Raw genomic sequence first — 14,141 nt, 5'->3', positions numbered from 1 at the left:
ATTATTTAAATCCGAATAAATTTATAATAAATAATATTTAAAAATAAAAATATTAGTATTTAATAGCTCTAGATTAAGTATATTTAAATATTAAAAAAATTATAATTTTAAATATTATAATTATAAAAATAAAAATATAAAAATTCTTTTTTTTACTAACTTATAAAAGCTAAAATATATTAATAATAATTAAATTATATTTAATTTATATAATTAGCTAATTTATTTTACTAATTATAAATAATTTAAAATAATTTAAATTTCCTTAAATTTCTATATATAATTTATTATATAAACTTTTATATTTCTATATTTAGTAATATTATAATTATAATTTTTAAATAAGAAAAATTTCTTTATTTTAATATATATAATTATATTTATTTCTTATTTTTTAAATATATAATTATTAAATTAAAAAGATTTAAGAATTCTAAATAATATTTTTTTCTAAGAAATATATATTTTTAATAAATAATAAAAGTAAATATAAAATTATATAATAATATAATTATCTTATATTAGTAATTTTATTTTCTATAAAACTATAATTTTATTTTATTTTTATTCTAAAACTTCTATTTTTTTTATATATTTTTTTAATTTTATTATTAATATTAAAAGTTTCTATTTTTTACTAATATCTTTTTTATTAATATCTTTATTAATATCTTTATTAATATTTCTATTAATACTAAAAGCTAGTATCTAATTATCTTATAACTTTTTTTTTCTTTTCCGAATTTCTTTTCTAAATTTTTTCTTTAAACTTCTTTTCTAAATTTCTTTTTTAAATTTCTTTTCTAAACTCTTTTTTTAAATTTCTTTTCCGAATTTCTTTTCTAAATCCTTTTTCCTTTAATACTTTTATTATTAATACTAAGAGCTAATATCTAATTACTTTATAATTTTTCTTTCTTTTTTCTTTTCTTTTTTTCTTTAAATTTCTTTTTTAAATTCTTTCTTTAAACTTTTTTTCCGAACTTCTTTTTTTTTAATATTTTTACTAATAATACTAAAGCTAATACCTAATTATTATTTCCAGATTACTTTTATTTAGAATTTCTATATTATAAGTTTTTAATTTATTTATTTTTTAGAAAGCTAAATTTTAGATTCTTTTTTTTTCTTTCTAATATTTCTTTCTTTTCTTTTCTAATATCTTTTATATTTTTAGACTTTTTAGAAATATTTTTTCTTAAATTTCTAAAAAAAAAACTAATTTCTATTTAGCTTTTTCTAAACTTTAATATTTTCTTTTCTTTTTTAATATCTCTTATATTTTTAGGTTTTTTAGAAATATTTTCTTTTAAACTTTTAAAAAAGAAACTAATTCTTATTTAGATTTCTTTAAACTTTAATATTTTTTTTCTTTAATATTTATAAAAGCCTTTAGGCTATTACTAAGTATTTCTATTTTTTATTTTAAAATATATATTAATTTATTTTTATAGGAAATAGTTTTTCTTTTTCTAATTTTAATTTTTTTAATATATATTTTTTATTTTTAGGCTATTTAGATATCTTTTTATTTATTTTTATAAAATATATATTAATTTATTTTTTAGTTTTTCTTATCTTATTTCTTTTTTAATATTATTATATATATATTTAGTTAATACTAGTTTTTATAATTTATAATTAGATTTTTTATTTATTAAATATTCGAATATTTTATTTTATTTTTATTTTATATATTTTATTTTATATATTTTATTTTTCTTTTATTATAAATTAGATCTTAAATAGTATTTATTTTAAATATTTATATTCTTAGATATATAAGATTTCTATTAATTTTTCGGAATTATAAACTAGTTTATTTTAGTTTAAAGAAGTTTTCTTAAGAATTTTCTAAAAATTATAATATTTATTATAACTTTTTTTAAAAATTAATATAATATAAATATTTCTAATCTATTTTCTTTTTATAAAATAAACTATTATTCTAAATTTATATAAAAGTTCTAATTATTTCTTAAATTAAAATATAAGTATTTCTTATTTCTATTAAATTAAATATAAAAAATAATAAATATTTTTAGGCTAAATTATAATACTAGTTAAATACTAAGATTTCTTATATTTATTTTATAAACTTATAATTTAAGATATATTATATTTAATAAAGCTTTTATATCTAATTACTTTATATTATAGTAAAATATTTTAGTATTATAATTAGGAAAGTTCTATTTTATAATCTTATTTATTATTTATAGATTTTCTAGCTAATAAATCTTAGCTAATAGTTAAAAAAACTTATTAGTTATTTTATTTAAAGTTTTTAGAAGCAGGAAATTACTTTAATAAAGATTTAGTATTAAAAATAGATTTAATTAATTAATCTAAATAAGAAATTTATAATAGAAATCTCTATATATAAGTAATTCTATATAATAAACTTAAGTTCCTATTTCTAGTTATATAAATAAGTTATATAAGAAACTTTTTCTAGCTTATTAAAATAGTTCCTATTTCTAGTTATATAAGTTATAATATATAATAAACTTAAACTTTTTTTAAGTTATTTTTAAAAAAATTAATAAGTTTTTCTAAATAAACTTATTAAGGCCTTAGTTTTTAAAGATATTAGTTTAGTTTTCTTATTTCTTTTTTAAGTAATAGTTTAGCTTTTAGGAATTATATATAAATATTAGAATAAATAAGGAAATATATTATATATATTTTCTAAATAAATTAGAATAAAACCTATAGGATTTCTATAATATTTTTATTAAATTTATAATATTAGCTAGTAAAGACTTTAATAATCTTAATAAGACTTAAATTATAAATCCGGCCCTTAGATTTCCTACTTAACTTAAAAGTTAAATAATCTATAATAAATTACTTATTATAGAATATATTATACTTTTTTCCTAAAAAATACCAGATATTAGTAATAGTTTAAAAGCCCTAAAGCCCTTAAAATTCTTTATAAGTTTTGGGCTTTAGGGCTTTTCTATAGCTAGCTAATTATATAAAGTTATATAATTATATAAATCCGGTATTAATATAAAGTAATTAGTAATTTTATATATAGATATAATATGGTTTTTAATATAACTAATCTAATATATTATATATTTATATATAAATATTTATAATTTTATTATTATAATATAATATATTTTTAATATATTTTTAATATAAAATTCTTTTTATAATTCTAGATTTTTAGAAGTCTTTTTTATATTAAAAATAAAGTATATAATATAATTTAGATATTAAACTTAAAAGATAAAGAATTATAAAAGCCCTAATAATTATAAAACTTTATAAACTTAAATAAATTTAAATATTATAAAAGTATTAAATTTAGTAATCTAATTTTTAAATAATATAAGAACTAATTAAAGAGTATTATTTTAAAGTATTAATTATAAATTCCAAATATATATATATTTATAAGAAAATAAAACCTAAAATAATACTAAACTAATTATAAAATATAGGAAAAAGTATATTAAATATTAGGTTTATTTTTTTTTAATTATTTTAATTTTAATAAATATTTATATATAATTTATTAGATCTTATATAATAAATTTACTTAGGAGAAATAAGATTAATTAGCCTAGGGAATTTAATAATAATAATTAGACTTTTATTTAATATAATAGGTAAAATATTAGTAATAGCTTAAATATTTTAGGTTTTATTTATAAAGCTAAAGATATTATATCTATTAATTCTTTATATCTAATAAAAAAGAGAAATAATATATTTATATTTCTAATATATTTATTATTATAAAATAATACTTATATAGTTTATAAAATTAATTATAATTTCTTTTACTAGAGAAAAGAATAATAAAATTAAAGAAAAATCTAATAATTTATTATTATTATTATTATTATTATTATTAGAATTAGCTTTAGTAATACTTTTAGTAATACTTTTAGTAATACTTTCTATATTATTTTATAGCTTCTAGAAATTAGTAAATAGAAAAGAATTCTAATATATATAAGTTAATTAAACCTAAAAATAAAAAAAGAATCTATAAAAGAAATAAAAAATAAAAGCTAGAATTAAAAAAAAAAATTATATATATATTTTTATTTATTTACTAGTTTATTAGATTTCTTCTTATTTTTAAAATCTTATATTTATATTAATAAATAATATTTTCCTAAGCTTTTTAGGCCTTTTTAGTTTATTATTTAATTTCCTTAAATTATTATATTTTTTAAATATTTTCTAGCTTTTTATAAATAATTTTAAAATAGAGATTTTTATATAAAATCTCTTTCTAAATATTTTCTAGCTTTTTATAAATAATTTTAAAATAAATAATTTTATATAAAGTCTTATCCTAGTATAAAATAAAGAAAATTATTTAGATATTTTTAAAGTCTAAATATATATTATAATAGGAAAGATTAAAGATAGTTTAAATAAAATCTAATAAGACTATAAGTTCCTGAGTTCTTTTATTATTAGAACTAGTATAAAATACTAGTTTATTTATATTATTAATAAATTAATAATAATAAATAAGTTTATTAATATAGAAAGAAAAATAAGAAAATAATTATTAAGAAACTATATTAGAAAGAATAGAAAAAACTTAATTATTTATTTTAAATTAAAAGCTATTTATTAAAAAATATTTATTAGAATTTATATAAAGAATTTAGTAAAAGAAATAAAAGAAAACTTATTATTAATTTCTTTAGAAAATTAGATAATTCTTTATTTAGTTCTTTAATTCTTTATATTATTAAATACCTATTTATAGAGAACTAGTTATAAAACTATAATCTATAATTTTATAAGACTAGATCCGGCTATATTTTAATTTATAAAATCTTAAAGAACTCTAGATAGCCTATTACTAGTATAAGAAGCTATAGCCTAGATAATAGCCTAAATAACTCTTATATTTATAGTTTATTAAGCTTATATAATAGTATAAATACTATTAGAAAAGTAATTAGATTAAGTAATATAACTTATAATAAAAGGAAATATAAAAGAAAGTAATTATAGGGCTATTAGAATAGAAAAAGCCTAAAATAAAATAAGAGAAATCTAGAATAAAATAAGAGAAGCCTAAAATAAAATAAAAGAAGCCTAGGATAAAATAGAAATAATATTTAGTAGCTATATAGTAATAATAACTAGAGAAATAGATATAATAGATATTTCTAGAAAAAAAGATATAAGATAAGAATATTAAGAAAAGCTAGAAATCTAAAGTATTTTAGATATAAAAAAAGAAGTAAATATAGGCGGAATTCTAGAATAATAAGATTTAAGTTTACTAATATTACTATTCTAAATAAATAAAGTAATAGCCTTTATATTATATTTATTATTAGTAAATTAATAGAACTTATAATATTAGATATTATTATATTAGTATTTGGCTATAAAGTATATAATATTAGAATAAGTTTTAAGAAATAATAGTATTATTTTAAGAAATAAGAATTTAAAAATATAAAATATTTATATAATAAATAAACTTAATAATTTTATTAGTATTATTCTTAAAAATAAAAAAAAGATTTCAGAAATAATATATTTAATAATAAATAATACTTATTTTAATATATCTAATTATTTTATAACTAGCTTATTTAATTATCCTATATTATTAGAAATATTACTAATAAAAGACTATTTCTAAATAAAGTTCTAAACTATTAGGAATTATATAAGTATTTTTTTGGCCTATATATTACTTATATATTCTATATTTATTAGAATAATTTATTTAAAGATCTTATTTTATATAATAATAATATTATATTTATTAGTTAGCTTTTCTAACTCTTTTAATATTAGTAATTATTCTAAGGCTATATATATTTGAATTATATATTAAAGCTAATAATAAGTTTAAATATATAATTAGTTATTATTTCTATTAGTATTTCCTATATAAATATTAGTTATATTTATATTATAAAATATAAGCTTTTAATAATACTATTCTAGTATTTCTCTTAATAGAAACTTATTAATATCTATATTAGTATATAAGTAAATTATTTATATAAAACTATATAAGATTATATTATTTATTTTAAACTAAATAATTATTAAGAATTATATTATAAAACTCTATATTTATTATAAGTACAAGATCTAGGGCCTAAAAGATATAGTTAGACTATCTCTATTTCAATAATTCAAAGCTAAAAAGAAAAGAGGATCCCGAAGAAGCCTCGGATCTAAATAATTACAAGCTATATACGGGCCTATATACTAGCTTAAGCTCGGGGTTATATATAATAATTAGGTAACTATAGATACCTTATTTAGATACCAGATGCCTCTCTAGTTCTAGTCTAATTCCTACTAGTACTATATATTATAATAACTATAATATTACCCTCCTCTCTCAAAATAAGCTTATCTCTAAGCTTTAAAAGTCCCTATTAAATTTCCAAGTCACAGGTTATATATTAAAGGCCAGGGCCTTTTATATATAACTTTAAAGAATTTCCGTCTATATTATATAGTTCCGGTAATATATTATTCTTAGTATAATCTAACTAATAAGAGAGATTCTGGGGCGGTTCTGGCTATTCGGGGTTCTTATTATAGAAGCTCTAAAAAGCTAGGGTACTATTACTTAATAAGGAAGCGGGATATTACTCCGGATCTGGGTTCTATTCTTTCTACTAGACTTAGTACTTTAGCTTCCTATAAAATAGTTTTACTACTTATATCTCTTGAACTTTATATTCCGTTTTCCTGTTTTATAGTTCTAATAATAAAGGCTCCGGATTTGCTTATCCGGAAAGGGGATTACCTAAATCTTTATATAGCTTCTTTATATAGAATACCGGATATATTCTTATTAATTCCGGAAGCTTAAGCCTAAAGAAATATTCTATTTATTCCAGGATTTCATATAGTTCTTCTATTTAGTAAGCTAGCTTATAGCTCGGATAATCGTTTTTCTAGTACTTGGTAGTAATTCATATCTTGTTTCCTATTCTAAAGTCTACTAGTTAGTAGTACTTATTAGCTTAAATAGTATAGTATTCTTATATTTATATTATATTCTCCTATATCTTTTATTATAATTCATAGAGCCATATTACTAGGGCCTTTGCCTCCTATCTATTTAGCTCTTCCTTTAGGATACCTAATTATACTTGGGTTTCCTAATTAAATAATATCTATAGTTTATAGCCCTTCTCTATAAGAAACGGGAATTGGCCTATAGTTTTATAAACCAGAGCTACTTACTAGTAATTAATTATTATTATCTATTCGTCCCAATTATTCTAGTAATAATTTATATAAAAATATAGCCATTAGTTAAAATACTAGTTAATAATCTCTATCTAGCTATTAGTTTGGGAATAATTAGTAGTTAATAACTTAAGCTTTATACTAATATACTTATAGAACTTGCTTTAGAAATCCAATATAAACTAGAAACCTTAATTAGATACTATAGTTTCCGGAATACTAATTTAGTAAACTATATAGATAAGAAATAAAAATACTAACTCTTTAGCTATTACTATATTTCGGATAGGAATTATAATAAAATACTTATTCAGGTAATTAATAAAGATTATTATTATATTATACTTATTCCTATTTTTTAGGCACTTCTTAAAATCTACTAATATATACTACTAGGGGCGGTTAAGAACTAGTAACGGATATAAGAGCCCTGGCTTCTTATTTCTGGGAATATAGGATTATTAGTAGATATAGTAGTTATTCCTATACTAATTAATATCTATACCTTAGCCTGGCTAGTAATAGCGGGCTTAAAGAAGTTATTAAAGCTTGGTTTATTCTAGGTATCTTATTAGGGATTATATATATATCTTTTAAATAAGAGTAGTATATAAGGGTATTTCGGGTATTATTATACTATTAGGTATAAACAGTTTACTATATTATAAGAGGAGGCCATTTTATAGTATTCAAGTGCCTTTCTTCTTATTTCTTGCCTTATTCTATAGCTCTTCTAGCTCCGGTAACTTTCGGTTCTCATTTAATAGCTTATCTACTAGCTAGATACTATTATACTAGGTTTCTTCCTAAGCCGGGCTTATAAAGGCCTCAATTAGAGCTAACTAGAGATCCCATATAATATTATTATTAATCTTTTATTATAAGAGAAGAATTTGGATTCGGTAGGCTACTATTACTTTATTCTAGGCAGTTATATTCTTATATTTCCTATTTAGGGTATTTGCTTATTTATTTGACTTATCTACCTAATATATAAGCTTGAAATAGTAATAGGAAAGATATTCTACCTAGTAAGTTTATTTTACTAAGAGCTTCTTTATAGTTATAAAGTACTTAAGGGCTCGGTAGTCTAAGTAAATCATAAAGAATACCTTCTATAGGCTTTCTAGCTCTACTTACTATTTAGTTAAAAAGAGAATAATAGCAAGTATCTCTTTATTATAGATATTATAGTTTAGCTCTACTAACTATATAGTCTTAGAGAAGAATATTACCGGATACCAGAGTCCTATCTAGAGGTCTTATTATAAAAGAATACCGGCTATAACTTTATTTAATATATCTGTCTCAATTATAATAAAAAGGTTCGGGTTATAGTAATATAGAATTAATACCGAGAATATAGCTTACTTTAGCTTAATAAAACCTTCTTAATACTAATCTATCTATTTAAATAGAACTCCCTTATATATTAGAGCTATTAGGGGCTTTACTATATAGCTATATTCTGTAATAAAATACTAATAAAAGTTATAAAAACCCAGAAAGTCTTATATTTCTTTAACTATTTTTAGTAATTACTAGTTTTTAATAACTGCTATCTTATCTGGATCTACTTTAATACCTCTAGTAAAGATAATAAAGCCTAGATACTTTATATAAGTAACCTTAAACTCTAATTTCTTAATATCTATTTAGAGGCCGGTATCCTATAATTACTAAAGAACCTTTTATATATAGTCTTTATACTCCAGGGAATTATCCGAATAAATCAGGATATTATCTAAATAAACTATATAAAAGATATTAAGGTAATTAAAAAGAATATTATTTATATACTTCTAATATATAATAAGGCTATTAATTAGGCTTTTCCAAAAGACCTTATACTTATAGGCCCTATATCTTATACGGAATATTATAAGTTCTTCTAATTCTGAGTCTATTCGAATCTAATAGAATATTTACTAAATATTTAGCTTTATATAGACCTTGGCTTAAGCTAGCTATATAAGGGTCTTATAAATAAGGGAAAAAAGATAATAGTTCTTCCGTATTAAGTTATTTAGCTTATAATAGTTAATATAGAATTAGAGAGCTCTATTAGCCTTTTTTATAAAGAGGATCGGGGATATAAAAGGGAACTAGCTTGGTTTAATAAAGCCCTATTAGAGGTTCTCTTTAAAGAAGTACTTGATTTCCTATAGCTTATAAATTAACTATTAATAAAGCAGGAAATACCCTAGGCTCTCTGGGCCTTCGGGATTATTAATCTGAATCTTATAGTTATATAGTTAATACGGAAATAAAACATTTAATACTTCTTTTAAAAAGATATTTATAAAATCCTTAAACTCTTCTAATAAGACTCTTATTAGCTACTATAGCTCTATTTCTCCTAGCTATTACTCGCCCGGAACGAACTTATCCTCTTATTATAATTCTAGCTTTTTATTAATCTCAAAAAACAATATTATAAAGAAAAGGTTCTCCTTTTTCTATAGGTTTATCTAGAAAGCAGCCGGTAAGATACCTATAATATTAACCGAGGGCCTCGACTAGATCTTATAGCTTTCCTTTAGATAGTATGGTTTTAATATCCCTATCTCTGGCTTAGGAAAAACTTCTATATTTCCCAAGGCTATTTATATTTCTCTATAGTATTAAGCTTAATTCTTTTACTATATATAGCTTTCTGAGCCCGGGTTAGGAAAAGAATAAGGGGATTTCCTCTTTATAAGCTAAGATCTCCAGGACTTATTTATAGCTATAGCTTTATTTCTTCTATTTATATTTTCTTAGTATTAGTTACTTTTCCCAGATTTCAAGTTCTTATATATAATAGTTAGGACCTTATCCCAATTCTTCTTTCTAGGCTAATTATCTGGCTAGATTAATCTTCTATTCTTATAATTAATTAGAATACTAGTATTTATAAACTACTATTATCCCAAAATTATATTATATTCGCCTAGTCCTATAACTAGTATAAGTACTAGGACCTTCTGTCTATTAATTAAGAATATAAGCTTAATATAATAAGTAATAAATATAGCCTACTTATTATTAAACTCTTTTATATTATAGGGTAATACTAATTAAGTAGGCTTAATATCTAGAAATCATTTAATTATTCTTATAAACTTAAAATTAATAAAAGAATATCCGTTTATTCTGGTATTAATAAGAAAAGAAGTCTTAATACCTAATCTATTATTACTAATTATATAAGAGAATATAAATATTTTATTTTCTAGTAACTAGTTTAAATCAACTTCTACTATATATATATAATACGGCCCTAAAAAGGAAACTTCCTTTAGGGGTTTTCGTTTCCCTATTCTATATCCTTAGACAGCTTACTTATAGTAAGTATTACTAGCTTGGCTACTAAAACTTACTTTATATACTCTATCTTGGGCTCTAGATAATTCCTAGATATATAACCAAATCCATTATAGTTATAGTATTTGAGATCTGAGAATCCGGGCTTCGGGGTAATAGGCTTATCTATTACTAGGGTTTTGGGAACAGGCTTTATATAAGGAGCGCCTCCTGGGCTTGGCTTATCTATACCTTTATTAGCTTTCTTAGATACCTGTTCTTTCTTTTTATAATAAGCTCGGATCTGTTAGTTATTTATAATATAGTATTATATAAACTCTATAGTACAGATAGCCGGATTATTATAGTATATAGCTATGGCCTTTTGGAGCTTCTAGGTAAGCTTATTATTTAGGTCGTCTTTAAGGTCCTATAGATTAATATTTCCGTCTATTATATATCTCAGGAATAGAGTATAGAACTCCTAAAAGATCTGGCCCTTTTTTATAAATAGCTTCTTAAATACTTACCGAGTATTATACTTCTTATTTGGGTTACTATATAGCTCTTCCAGATAGATATATAGTTCTCTAATAGTTTCATATATATATTAATTATCCTGATTCAGGCAGAAAGAGATTAATATAAGGATATAGCTATCTATATAGCCGGATATATAAATAATCTTAAGGTCCTCTATCTAATAGGTATTAGAGTTACTATAGAGCTTATTTTTAATCTGAATTAACTAATTATTAAAAGTAATACTATCCTTAGTTATATTTTCGAAAATAGAAGGGTTAAGAAGTTTAACTAAATATCTATCTTCTAGAATAGGAGAACCGGTTATTCCGGTAAGCTATATAATAAGCTTCTTAATAATGGCTTCATTCTTTTATAGGGCTTACTTGATTTCTTTTAGCTAATCCCGATAATTCTTACTATAGGTAAAGATATTATATATCTTTAGAATTAGCTTAATAATCTCTTTATATAAAGCCTCTAGGTTCCAAAGTAATTCTTGGAACTCTGCCTTTAATAAGATAGGTCTCTTTTCTTCTTTTGCTCTTTAGAAAAGAGTATCTCTTTTACTATAAATATTAATAGGATATTCGGATCCCTTAAAAGACTTAATAAGAGGCTCTAGTTCACTTTCTAGTAATATACTAGTAATATCTCGTATTATAGCTCCTTCTAACTTGCCTAGTTATTCCGGGATTTGCTTTCTTATAGATCTTTATTTAGTAGTAAAGTTACTAGCCTATCCGCTTATCTAGCTAGTCTAGGGCTTTCTTACCTAGTTATTTTAGGGCTTTCTTTTATTCTAATATTAGTTAACCGGTTCGGGAGTAGCTATAGTATATTATATCTATACTTATTAAAAACTAATTAGGTAGGTATTATTTAAATCCTCTATAGAATTAAGAAATAAATAAGCTTTGAATTATATTATAAATATAAGATCTAGGATCTAGAAGATATAGTTAGACTATTTCTATTTTAATAATTTAAAGCTAAAGAAAGAAGAGAATCCCGAAAGAGCCTCGGATCTAAATAATTACAAGCTATATATAGGCCTATATACTAGCTTAAGCTCGGGATTATATATAATAATTAGATAACTATAGATGCCTTATTTAGATACCAGATACCTTTCTAGCTCTAGTCTAACCCCTACTAATACTATATATTATAATAACCGTAATAATATTTATAGAATAATCCCAGTATTATACCTTGCCTAAGGGCCTTATATATAGTCTAAATAGTTTACTAGCTATTATATTAGGCCTAGATTTGTTTTTTCTAATCTTATAAATATTTTATAAGTTTATAAACCTATATATCTTATTTTAGATCTACTATATATAAAGTATTAATAAAGTAATTATAATTTCTAATATAGGCTAGTTCCTGAAAATAGTTCTATATATACTAATTAGAATTAGTTATATAATCCGGTATTATAATACTAGATCTAATAGCCTTAATAAAAAGTAATATAATTATTAGTATTTAATACTTTCTTTTAATAATAGAAAAAATAAAAGACAGATATAAAGAAATAGAATTATTTATATATTACTAGTATAGCTAGCTTTTCTAAAACTCCTATTACTAGAATTTAATCTACTAATTCTTAATATTTTTCCTAGAAATAAAATAGTTCTCTATATATATAACTAATAAATTAGCTATTTATAAGAATATAAAGTATACTTTAGTAATAAGAAAGAGTTTAGAGCCTTAATTAGCTCTAAAAAAATAAGAATAATAGCTTATTTAAATATAAATTTAAAGATATTATTATATAACTAAATAGATAATCTAATTAGAGATTCTAATATATATTTAGATAATATTATATAAATAAATATTAATATAAATATATATTTTAATCCCAAATAGTAATAGTTTATTATATCTATTAATTAACTAAATTTAGTCTGGCCTAGATATAATATATTCTTTTTTCTTAAACTATATCTATTATATTTATAATATAATTACCTCGGGATCCAGAAGTTATAATATTATATATAAGTTTTTTTTATAAATAATAAAATATATTAGTAAATAAGGCTCTAATCTTTTAAGCTAGGATAAAATAGTAAAGTATAAAAAGACTAATTAGGTTACTAGTAAACCTTATTAATAGAAATATATATATAAATACTATTATCTATAATTTATAATTTATTTATTATTTAGCTTATTTTATAGTATTATAAATAGTTATTTATTTACTATTTACTTATTTATTATAGTTATATAATAAATAAAACTAAGCTTTTTATATATATAAATAACTTTAGTAATTAAAGCTATATAGCTATAATTCTTAAAATTCTTAAATATTTCCTTATTTATATTTTCTAAATAATATAGAATTATAATCTATATATAAAGAAAAGATATATTTATTATTTAAATATATATTTAAATATTTTATTTTTATAATTAGTATTTAATTATATAGATATTAATATTAATTTTCTATAAATCTTTTAATCTTATTATAATTATTTTATAAGAAATATTTATATAAGCTTATTTAATAATAGTATTATAGTATTTTAATATAATTAAATAAAATATTAATAATATTAATATATTATAAGTTTGGGCTATATATTATTATTATAAAATATTTTTAGTAATATAAGTACTAAATTACTAGAATAATAATAAGATATATTATAATGGGAATTTAATTATTATATAAATTTCGGACTATATATAAGTATTAAATATATAAGTAAAGATAAAAAAAATAGGAAGCTAAATAAGTAAAAGTAATAATTTTAAAACTCTTAGTACTAGTAATAAAATAATATAAATAGTTAAAAATAAGGGGCTTCGAAAATTAATATCTTGGGAAAGCTAATTATATATATAAATAGAGGTCTTATATAACTCTTTAAACTAGTACTAGTATACCTAAAAAGCAGGATATATAATAGTAATTACGGGATAAAAGAAAAAAAACCCTATTATATAGCTCCCTCTTATTATTTATAATTATTCCCTAATTATAGTAAAGAATATACTAAGCCTATATAAGTATAAAGCCTAATAGAACCTGGAAACCCAAATAGTTTCTAAAGAAACTTATAGCTTATATTTAAAAT

Source organism: Hyaloscypha bicolor (assembly GCF_002865645.1).
Source record: "Hyaloscypha bicolor E unplaced genomic scaffold K444scaffold_39, whole genome shotgun sequence".
In the NCBI taxonomy this organism is placed as follows: domain Eukaryota; kingdom Fungi; phylum Ascomycota; class Leotiomycetes; order Helotiales; family Hyaloscyphaceae; genus Hyaloscypha; species Hyaloscypha bicolor.
This window is presented reverse-complemented; position numbering follows the sequence as displayed.